Consider the following 10,450-nt stretch of genomic DNA (forward strand, 5'->3'; position numbering starts at 1 on the left):
TTACATAGAAGTTCAGCAGAAAGCTTTCATTAATGGATTACATGCATGATGGTGCTGCAACAAAGGCCTGGTTAGTGGGCCAAGCATGCTCTTTTTTGCTCTCAGACAAAAAAATACCACTGCTTCAGTCGGTCACTAACAATGCCACACAAAAGCTGAAAACAATGTAAAATAGATGACAATTTCAGTGAAATTATACGACCCTATATATAAGGCATGCCATCTCAATTAACTTTCAACGTCTGGGCTCTTTAAAGCATTCTTAAATCTAAGCAGACGATTGCACACGCTACAGTGTAAGTACCGAAGTCTCACAGATTATGTGATAGTAATGTTTTTTGTGTAGTGGCACCACAACCAGATAAACACAACTAAGTCTCCTAGAATGATCGATAAACTACAGTGCAGTAGTTGTACACTTACACACAACGCTCAAGTGCATGGCCTGGAGCCTGTTTTTTTTTTTTTTGCTTTTTTTACACCAGAGTTGTTATAACACGCTGCAATCACACAGCATTTAATAATCTTCATGTTTGGGAGGACACCAAGAGCATTTTGCGATGTGGTTGAAACAGAAAGCGGCACCCTCTCTGAAATTATTCTGGTGAATGCTGGGTACGACGACAATAAACAACTCTCTGGAAAGTTGCACTCGCTGATCTTATTGCAATGCATTAGCAGCCGAGCAACACGAAATGCTTTCGCACGTTGTTTCAGACATACGTAGAAACAGTTACAGTCGCGCTGATAAGACCGGACAAACCACACTTTGAGAACTTGCATGACGTACACGCACATAGAAACACGATGTGGCTAGCAGACGACGCAAGGAGCAATTCACATTTCCAGTAGCCGCAGCCGCCAAGCAGCGACTCTGGTCTATCTCGCGGCTACTAGCTATAGCTACTTGCTCTGATACTTCGGAGTTTCGGGTGAGTATTGTGGAAGAGTTAAGAATCTGCTGCGTGAGGGAAGTAGAAAACATTATATGTATTGAATGGGAAGAAAACAAAGATAGTACTTGCCTTACAGTCGTCTCAGGTGAACCCATATGGGAACCTGTGAGTTCTTTTTTCTTTATCACTAATCATCACTTTATCACTAAAGACAATCTCATCTCTATCCATCAGATATGCAGAGTGGTACACAGCAGTATTATATTCTGAGGCGTGCAAATGATGAGTTGCAATGGCTTGAAACAAGAAAATAAGACGCGCATACTGTTATTGTTGATTGCATATATCGAACCGGTAGCTCGGCCTGACAGACTGTTTGCCGAATACATACAGTAGACATGGAAAAAAACGCGGAGATGCTATATCTACCTCACTCTATCTACATCGTTTTTTGTATCGCATTTACTTGTAAGTGGTTGTAGCCTGGATGATTGATAAAAAGACAGTTATACATATGTGACAAACACTATCTAGCATCTTTTTGTTGCCACCATGGTGGGAGCCCGGCGAATATCCGTGAAATCCTCCTGTATATCCGTGAAATCCCCCTGTATATCCGTGAAAGCCGTCAATAATCATGCCTGTAAATTAATTCCCATGATAGATAGATAGATAGATAGATAGATAGATAGATAGATAGATAGATAGATAGATAGATAGATAGATAGATAGATAGATAGATAGATAGATAGATAGATAGATAGATAGATAGATAGATAGATAGATAGATAGATAGATAGATAGATAGACAGACAGATAGACAGATAGATAGATAGATAGACAGATAGATAGATAGATAGATAGATAGACAGACAGACAGACAGACAGACAGACAGACAGACAGACAGACAGACAGACAGACAGACAGACAGACAGACAGATAGACAGACAGATAGATAGATAGATAGATAGATAGATAGATAGATAGATAGATAGATAGATAGATAGATAGATAGATAGATAGATAGATAGATAGATAGATAGATAGATAGATAGATAGATAGATAGATAGATAGATAGATAGATAGATAGATAGATAGATAGATAGATAGATAGACAGACAGATAGATAGACAGATAGACAGATAGACAGACAGATAGATAGACAGATAGACAGATAGACAGATAGACAGATAGACAGATAGATAGATAGATAGATAGATAGATAGATAGATAGATAGATAGATAGATAGATAGATAGATAGATAGATAGATAGATAGATAGATAGATAGATAGATAGATAGATAGATAGATAGATAGATAGATAGATAGATTTTACGATGTGGTGTGAGACCGCATACGCGTAAATCCCGCCACCGATGCGATATTGGCCGTCTGTGCTGTGCGTTCTACAGCCAATCAGATCAGCTGGAAACGGTGACCTCAATGGGGCAGAGCGTGTCGCTTCGTGTCTGGGTGGTTGAAAACGCGTTTGGCCGAGTCGCAGCGATCTGCAGTGATCTGGAGTGTTTCGCAGCTGTAAAGCGTTGTAATAACTTACACAGTTTACGCAGAGAGCTCAAATTGGTCTCTAAATTACCCTTGGAACTTGGTCTACCGGCCCAATGCGTTTGTAAAAAGTCGTCAAAACCGTTTCAGGTTTTTTAGTTAGTGCCACTTTTCCTGCCTCAACGTTCCGTCTGAACCCACGTTACATTTGCTGAATAAACGGTAAATCATATTCTTGTTTCTCATAGGTTACAACAACAACGGGGGGGGGGGGGGGGGGGCATATTTTCTCATCTACTTCACACAACGGAACTTATATGGTTCGGAATAAAGAAGTATTTGCATATCTGTACCCGAGTGTTCTATTTTCCATGCAGTGCTTTGTATGTTTTACTTTAAAATACGTGTTCAAGTTTCACTTAAGGGCCAAAGAGTAGCCGGCATCATATTTGTGCGTTGAAATCTCCTTATATCATATCAATAAAAAAAAAAGCCTGCTTGGCACAAAAAAAAAAAACGTGCACATACGCTGACGACGACGCGATGTCGCCGTGTTCCGTGCAAGCGACCGGAAGACGGGTCAGATTTACGATCTCGCATGACAATGCAGCGTGCCTGTCGTTGAGAAGACGCGTGAAAGAATGTGCTCATCTCTACGCTCCTGTAAGAGCATGAATCACCGAACTAGGGTGAATAACGTGTGACGCATCACCTAACCGCAGGGCCTCTCGGGTCAACATGGGAGGTGTCCTCTACACCTAACTTTTAGTTGGGTGCCCTTCAGGACTCCCTTTTGGGCAATAGTCTCACCACCACCACCCCCAGGCGGTCCCGACGTGGGAGTCACCCGCTGCGCGCTAGGGTGCGTTCCGCAGGACCGGAATGAAGTTCTTCCAACCAACCAATCAGGATTGATTTGTGGGGTTTAACGTCCCAAAACCACCATATGATTATGAGAGACGCCGTGGTAGAGGGCTCCGGAAATTTCGACCACCCGGGGTTCTTTACCGTGCACCCAAATCTGAACACACGGGCCTACAACATTTCCGCCTCCATCGGAAATGCAGCCGCCACAGCCGGGATTTGATCCCGCTACCGCAGCAGCCGAGTACCTTAGCCACTAGACCACCGTGGCGGGGCAACCAACCAACCAGCCCACTTTAGCGTAGTGGTAGGTATACAGTGATCAAAGAGCAAGCAAGGATCTAAGCGTCATTCGGTGAGAAGTGTTGACCTTCGAAATTATTGGAAGAAGGATGAATCCAGACCACTGAAGAAGACGCGAAAATTTTGATTTCCTTATCTGACCCTAACTTTTTATGCGGTCGTTTTAAAACCCGCCACGATGTTAGTATAAAAGAGCATGCCTTGTTGTACTCAAGCCTCCTGGTTTCGATTTCTACTCTTAAGTAGTTACTCATTGCGTTTTATGATGCGGAAGTGACAGCACAGCCCAGCTAGAACTTTTCTTTGCGAAAACACTTCACTTTTATTTCACTTGTTAAAGAAGGAAAGAGAAAATGTAATAAACCAGCTTCTGTCCTTTTAAAAGTGGAACCAGTAATACGAGAGACTAACAGTGAAGTGAGAGTCCAGATTCCTTTGCTGGGCCACCTTTATCTTTAGTTGGGCAGATTTTGTTAACTTTAGGGGACCATCGCGCCTTGTTGCGGGCTTAGCGTGAAGACGTTTAAGGTTGACGTCATTTGTTTATAGTCCGAAATACCCTCCTTGTTAATGAAACCGAACGTTGGTTCGGAACGATGCCATGAAGGTATCTCAACATGACCGCTGTATAAGAAAAGCTTCGCGAGTACATGTAGCAGTATGTGTTGTGATTTAACGTTACTACAGCATTGAAGAGTAGAGTAATGAACGATCTTTTGAACCCTGAAATACAACAGCAGTGATCATCTGTCACCACGAAAGCGCCTTCACATATGTTACATACTATAGAAGGTGCGAGTGCCTGAGCTGATTACTCGTGCGTACCTGCTACGTAGACTCATGAGCAAAAGTATATGGACCATTCCTGTCCGACCATTCCTGTGTGTACCTGTGACGTATACTCGTGAGCAAAAGTATATGGACCATTCCCGTCCGACCATTCCTGTGCGTACCTGCTACGTATACTTGTGAGCAAAAGTATATGGACCATTCCCATCCGACCATTCCTGTGCGTACCTGCTACGTATACTCGTGAGCAAAAGTATTAAGACCATTCCCGTCCGACCATTCCTGTGTGTACCTGCTATGTATACTCGTGAGCAAAAGTATTAGGACCATTCCCGTCCGACCATTCCTGTGCGTACCTGCTACGTATACTCGTGAGCAAAAGTATATGGACCATTCCCGTCCGACCATTCCTGTATGTACCTGTGACGTATACTCGTGAGCAAAAGTATATGGACCATTCCCGTCCGACCATTCCTGTGCGTACCTGCTACGTATACTCGTGAGCAAAAAGTATTAGGACCATTCCCGTCCGACCATTCCTGTGCGTACCTGTGACGTATACTCGTGAGCAAAAGTATATGGACCATTCCCGTCCTACCATTCCTGTGCGTACCTGCTACGTATACTCGTGAGCAAAAGTATTAGGACCATTCCCGTCCGACCATTCCTGTGCGTACCTGTGACGTATACTCGTGAGCAAAAGTATATGGACCATTCCCGTCCGACTATTCCTGTGCGTACCTGCTACGTATACTCGTGAGCAAAAGTATTAGGACCATTCCCGTCCGACTATTCCTGTGCGTACCTGCTACGTATACTCGTGAGCAAAAGTATTAGGACCCTTCCCGTCCGACCATTCCTGTGCGTACCTGTGACGTATACTCGTGAGCAAAAGTATATAGACCATTCCCGTCCGACCATTCTTGTGCGTACCTGCTACGTATACTCGTGAGCAAAAGTATTAGGACCATTCCCGTCCGACCGTTCCTGTTTGTACCTGTGACGTATACTCATGAGCAAAAGTATATGGACCATTCCCGTCCGACCAGTCCTGTGTGTACCTGCTACGTATACTCGTGAGCAAAAGTATATGGACCATTCCCGTCCGACCATTCCTGTGTGTACCTTCTATGTATACTCGTGAGCAAAAGTATATGGACCATTCCCGTCCGACTATTCCTTAGTGTACCTGTGACGTATACTCGTGAGCAAAAGTATATGGACTATTCCCGTCCGACCATTCCTGTGCGTACCTGCTACGTATACTCGTGAGCAAAAGTATATGGACCATTCCCGTCCGACCATTCCTGTGCGTACCTGCTACGTATACTCGTGAGCAAAAGTACTAGGACCATTCCCGTCCGACCATTCCTGTGCGTACCTGTGACGTATACTCGTGAGCAAAAGTATATGGACCATTCCCGTCCTACCATTCCTGTGCGTACCTGCTACGTATACTCGTGAGCAAAAGTATTAGGACCATTCCCGTCCGACCATTCCAGTGTGTACCTGTGACGTATACTCGTGAGCAAAAGTATATGGACCATTCCCGTCCGACCATTCCTGTGTGTACCTGCTACGTATACTCGTGAGCAAAAGTATATGGACCATTCCCGTCCGACCATTCCTGTGTGTACCTTCTATGTATACTCGTGAGCAAAAGTATATGGACCATTCCCGTCCGACCATTCCTTAGTGTACCTGTGACGTATACTCGTGAGCAAAAGTATATGGACCATTCCCGTCCGACCATTCCTGTGTGTACCTGTGACGTATACTCGTGAGCAAAAGTATATGGACCATTCCCGTCCGACCATTCCTGTGCGTACCTGCTACGTATACTCGTGAGCAAAAGTATTAGGACCATTCCCGTCCGACCATTCCTGTGCGTACCTGCTACGTATACTCGTGAGCAGAAGTATATGGAGCATTCCCGGCCGACCATTCATTTGCCGTCTGCGTCATCTAGTGGTGAGCTTTCTACTGTCGAAAGCCTTTCTCTGGCGCATTCCGTCAGAGTATTGCTCTCGATAGCTATTGAGAGCAATACTCTCTACAGCATACAGCTTCGCAACTAGACGGTGCAGAGGACGATTCCTCGTCGCTCTTCCTTGGTGCGTATGCATTAGCTCGTAAGCTGCAATTATATAATTTCTATTTTATATTGTTGCTTTCTTGAACCCACGCAGATGGCCTGCACTCTTAGAAAATGTAGCGCTACTTACTTTCTTTTGAGGTAGTAAAGTGTTGTGACAACATTCATTACCCAAGTATTAACAGCAGGTAGTATACCACAGACATTTCCTGTCTCGGAAGGCTTCTGAGGTAGTAAATGGGAAATGTGAAAGCTTTTATTAGAGCGAAGTGGTTCCCGGAGCATGAAAGGCAAGGTATGTGCAAAGTAATGCACGCTGTATTCACTGATAGAGGCGAGAACTTTAGTCAGTCGTCGAATAACCTCACGATTGCCGGAGCGCAACACACGTCTTTCATACATGGCCTCAAACGTTCCAGCGTTATCGCTGGGGCACGCGCAAAGAACTGAATAAACTCGACTATCCGCTTTCTGCGCGTGCTCTTAACAGAATGATCTAAAAAACGAAGCTTCTCTAACATTGCGATGCGGTCTGCGCGGAGATTGATAACTCTTTAACAATAACAATGTTTATTATTCATTAACACATTGATGAATGTCAGCTGGTAAAACCTGCTGGCAATACCACCCTGGAGATCTTCAAGATAATTGACCCGAAATAAACTGCCCTGCGACAGTTCAGCTTGATAAGGGTCCACAGCTTCCGCTATACAAAACAGCAGCAATAACCGTCAACGGCAATAGCTCAAATAACATGCGACAAAGCAAACCAAACACAGCTTTAAACTAACAATAATAACGAAGTGAAAAAACAGCGCGTAACACAGGACACAGGACAGAGAAGAGACGGACGAGGCGCTGACTTACAACCAAAATTTATTTCGTACAGGGGTGTATATATAGCACACGAAACTTGAAAAAAGAGGGAGAGAAGTCGAGTGACATGAAAGAGTAATTTTTGTTATGATTGTATGCGTATAACAAATAAACTGTGATTGCGCAATCATTCGCTTGTCAAATACGCCAATTCCCTGGTGAGGAGCGTTATCGAAGGTGCACTGACACACATATCGCCTTTCTTGATTATGCAGAATGCCTCATAAATCTCACGTGTCCTTTTATCTCTGTAGCGTCGAAGTATCTTGCATTTGTCAAACAATGCACGGCATCCACAAATGGAGCTGTGCGCAGCTAAGTGGCTGCCAACAGAACCCCGCATTAGATTGCGGTGTTCCCTGAGGCGGTCATTTATACAGCGGCCAGAATGCCCGATGTAACAGCGGCCGCAAGAGAGGGGAATTTCATAAATGGCACAAAAACAACATTCAACAAACTTGATTGCGTGTTTTTTATCACACACGCGAGGCCCTCTGTCCTCTCTGTTCACCTGATGGCACATACTAGAGAACTTATTTCTGGCTGAAAAAACAACTCTGATTCCAGCTTTTTGTGCTACCTTTTTTAAACAATGTGACACCTTATGCAAGTAAGGAATGACTGCTGTTCTTGAAAAAGAACTTTTTTCTTGACCACTAGTCGGTTCGGTTAGCTGTTTGATGTCTTTTAAGATACTTTCAGCTATGGAACACAGTATGTTATCCGGGTACCCTGCCTTGCGCAACCTGCGCACCTGTGACTCAAAACTAGTACACAATGTGTGATGGCAAGACCGCATCAGGGCCGCCTTTAGACAGGATTTTGCAATCGCTCGCTTTACAAGTTTTGAATGCGCAGAACTGTAGGGTAGCAAACTTTTTTTGGAGCGGGGGGCATACTGCCAGCACACCTGCCATTTGTGGATGCCGTGCATTGTTTGACAAATGCAAGATACTTCGACGCTACAGAGATAAAAGGACACGTGAGATTTATGAGGCATTCTGCATAATCAAGAAAGGCGATATGTGTGTCAGTGCACCTTCGATAACGCTCCTCACCAGGGAATTGGCGTATTTGACAAGCGAATGATTGCGCAATCACAGTTTATTTGTTATACGCATACAATCATAACAAAAATTACTCTTTCATGTCACTCGACTTCTCTCCCTCTTTTTTCAAGTTTCGTGTGCTATATATACACCCCTGTACGAAATAAATTTTGGTTGTAAGTCAGCGCCTCGTCCGTCTCTTCTCTGTCCTGTGTCCTGTGTTACGCGCTGTTTTTTCACTTCGTTGACCATGTACCAACCGGCCCAAATAAGCACTTTAGTAACAATAATAACAACAGTGCAATTGTGATATTAGTAAAATTAATCAGAACTTACCATGTTCATGTCACCGTGACTGCGTATGTGTACATTGTAGGACGTCAACACCAAACTTCTAATATTTGTACAGTAAAGTAGGAAGCATGTAGGCTAAAATATCTTTCGAGTAGTTTGTTTTCGGCGTTTCCATTTTCAACATTTCTCTGTTTTGTATATTTAGCAATGTAATGTTCGGCTGCACTTGGGAGAGGTCTTGCGGAAAACGTCGATTTTTTTTTCGTTTAGCGTCTGATTGTCAATACTAAATTATAAGCATAGACGTCATGGGCGGCTAATATTCCAGCCCGCTGAAACAATTAGCCTGTGCGAGCATCATAAGGTAAGTTAAAATTGATTCTAACGTATTTCTATAGCGTTATGCACAGTTTTTACAGGTTTACACTATATGTGCGGCCCCTAACCAAAAAAAAAATTGTGAGGTGCGAATAAAAACTTATTTTTGAAGAAAAAGCTTTACTTTACATGGTAGCACTGTTCAGAAGCTGTATACCATACACACCACGCGCCACAATTCTCAGAGTACACTGTCAATATGTTCCTTCCGAAGCATACTGCTTGAAAATGGTACTCCAAGAATATTTCTATGATTTTTTATACCAAATTTGAGTATCACCGTAGATTAGACGCAGATTTTGTTTTATAGGTTTAGTTTTTGGTCGAGATAGTTCCTCTTTTTGTTCTTCTTGTGATTATAAATAAATAATGAACAACGACAAGACTTTTAGTTTCACAAGACTCTGGTTCTTGTTTTCGGAAGTGTGGCACTGTCCTGAGTCGAAGACAATATAAGTCTTGCCGGTGAATCCGAGTGCATCACAACGAAGCAACAAATGCTTGTTACTATATATATATATATATATATATATATATATATATATATATATATATATATATATATATATATATATATATATATATATATATATATATATATATATGAGAAAGAAGTGTTTACTGAAGGGCTCGTTTTTCCGTGTATTGACACATTATGAATGAAATCTAACAGACAAAAATGCCAAGGAATGTATAGGGCAAGTTATTAGACCAATTGTAACGTAAATGTGAAGAAAAAAAGTGGGTAAAAAGATAACTTGCCGGGAGTAGGAACCGAACCTGCGACATTCGAATAACGTATTATTCGAAGGTCGCAGGTTCGGTTCCTGCTCACGGCAAGTTACCTTCTCACCCACATTTCTTTCTTCAGATTTACGTTGCAATTGCTAATAACTTCCCCTATACATTCCTTGGCATTATTGTTTGTTAGATCACGCACACACACACACACACACACACACACACACACATATATATATATATATATATATATATATATATATATATATATATATATATATATATATATATATATATATATATATATATATATATATATATATATATATACACATATACCCTGCTCACGGCTGGTTATTTTTTCATCCACTTTTCTTTCTTCTTATTTACATTCCATCGGTTCTAATAACTTCCCCTGTACATTCCTTGGCATTACTGTCTGTTAGATCTCATTAATATTGTGTTAAAACACGGAAAAACTAGCCCTTAGGTATACACTTCTTTCCCTTATTATATATATATATATATATATATATATATATATATATATATATATATATATATATATATATATATATATATATATATATATATATATATATATATATATATATATATATATATATATATATATATATATATATATATATATGAAA

The 10,450-nt window shown here is 41.8% G+C and overlaps 1 protein-coding gene across 1 annotated transcript in view; it reads right to left on the reverse strand.

The window, feature by feature from the left end:
* LOC119171703 (glycoprotein antigen BM86) overlaps positions 1–10,450 on the reverse strand; it is a 163,219-nt gene that overhangs the window by 135,095 nt on the left and 17,674 nt on the right. The gene's annotated exons all lie outside the window — the stretch shown is intronic.

Source organism: Rhipicephalus microplus, chromosome 4 (assembly GCF_043290135.1).
Source record: "Rhipicephalus microplus isolate Deutch F79 chromosome 4, USDA_Rmic, whole genome shotgun sequence".
In the NCBI taxonomy this organism is placed as follows: Eukaryota; Metazoa; Arthropoda; class Arachnida; order Ixodida; family Ixodidae; genus Rhipicephalus; species Rhipicephalus microplus.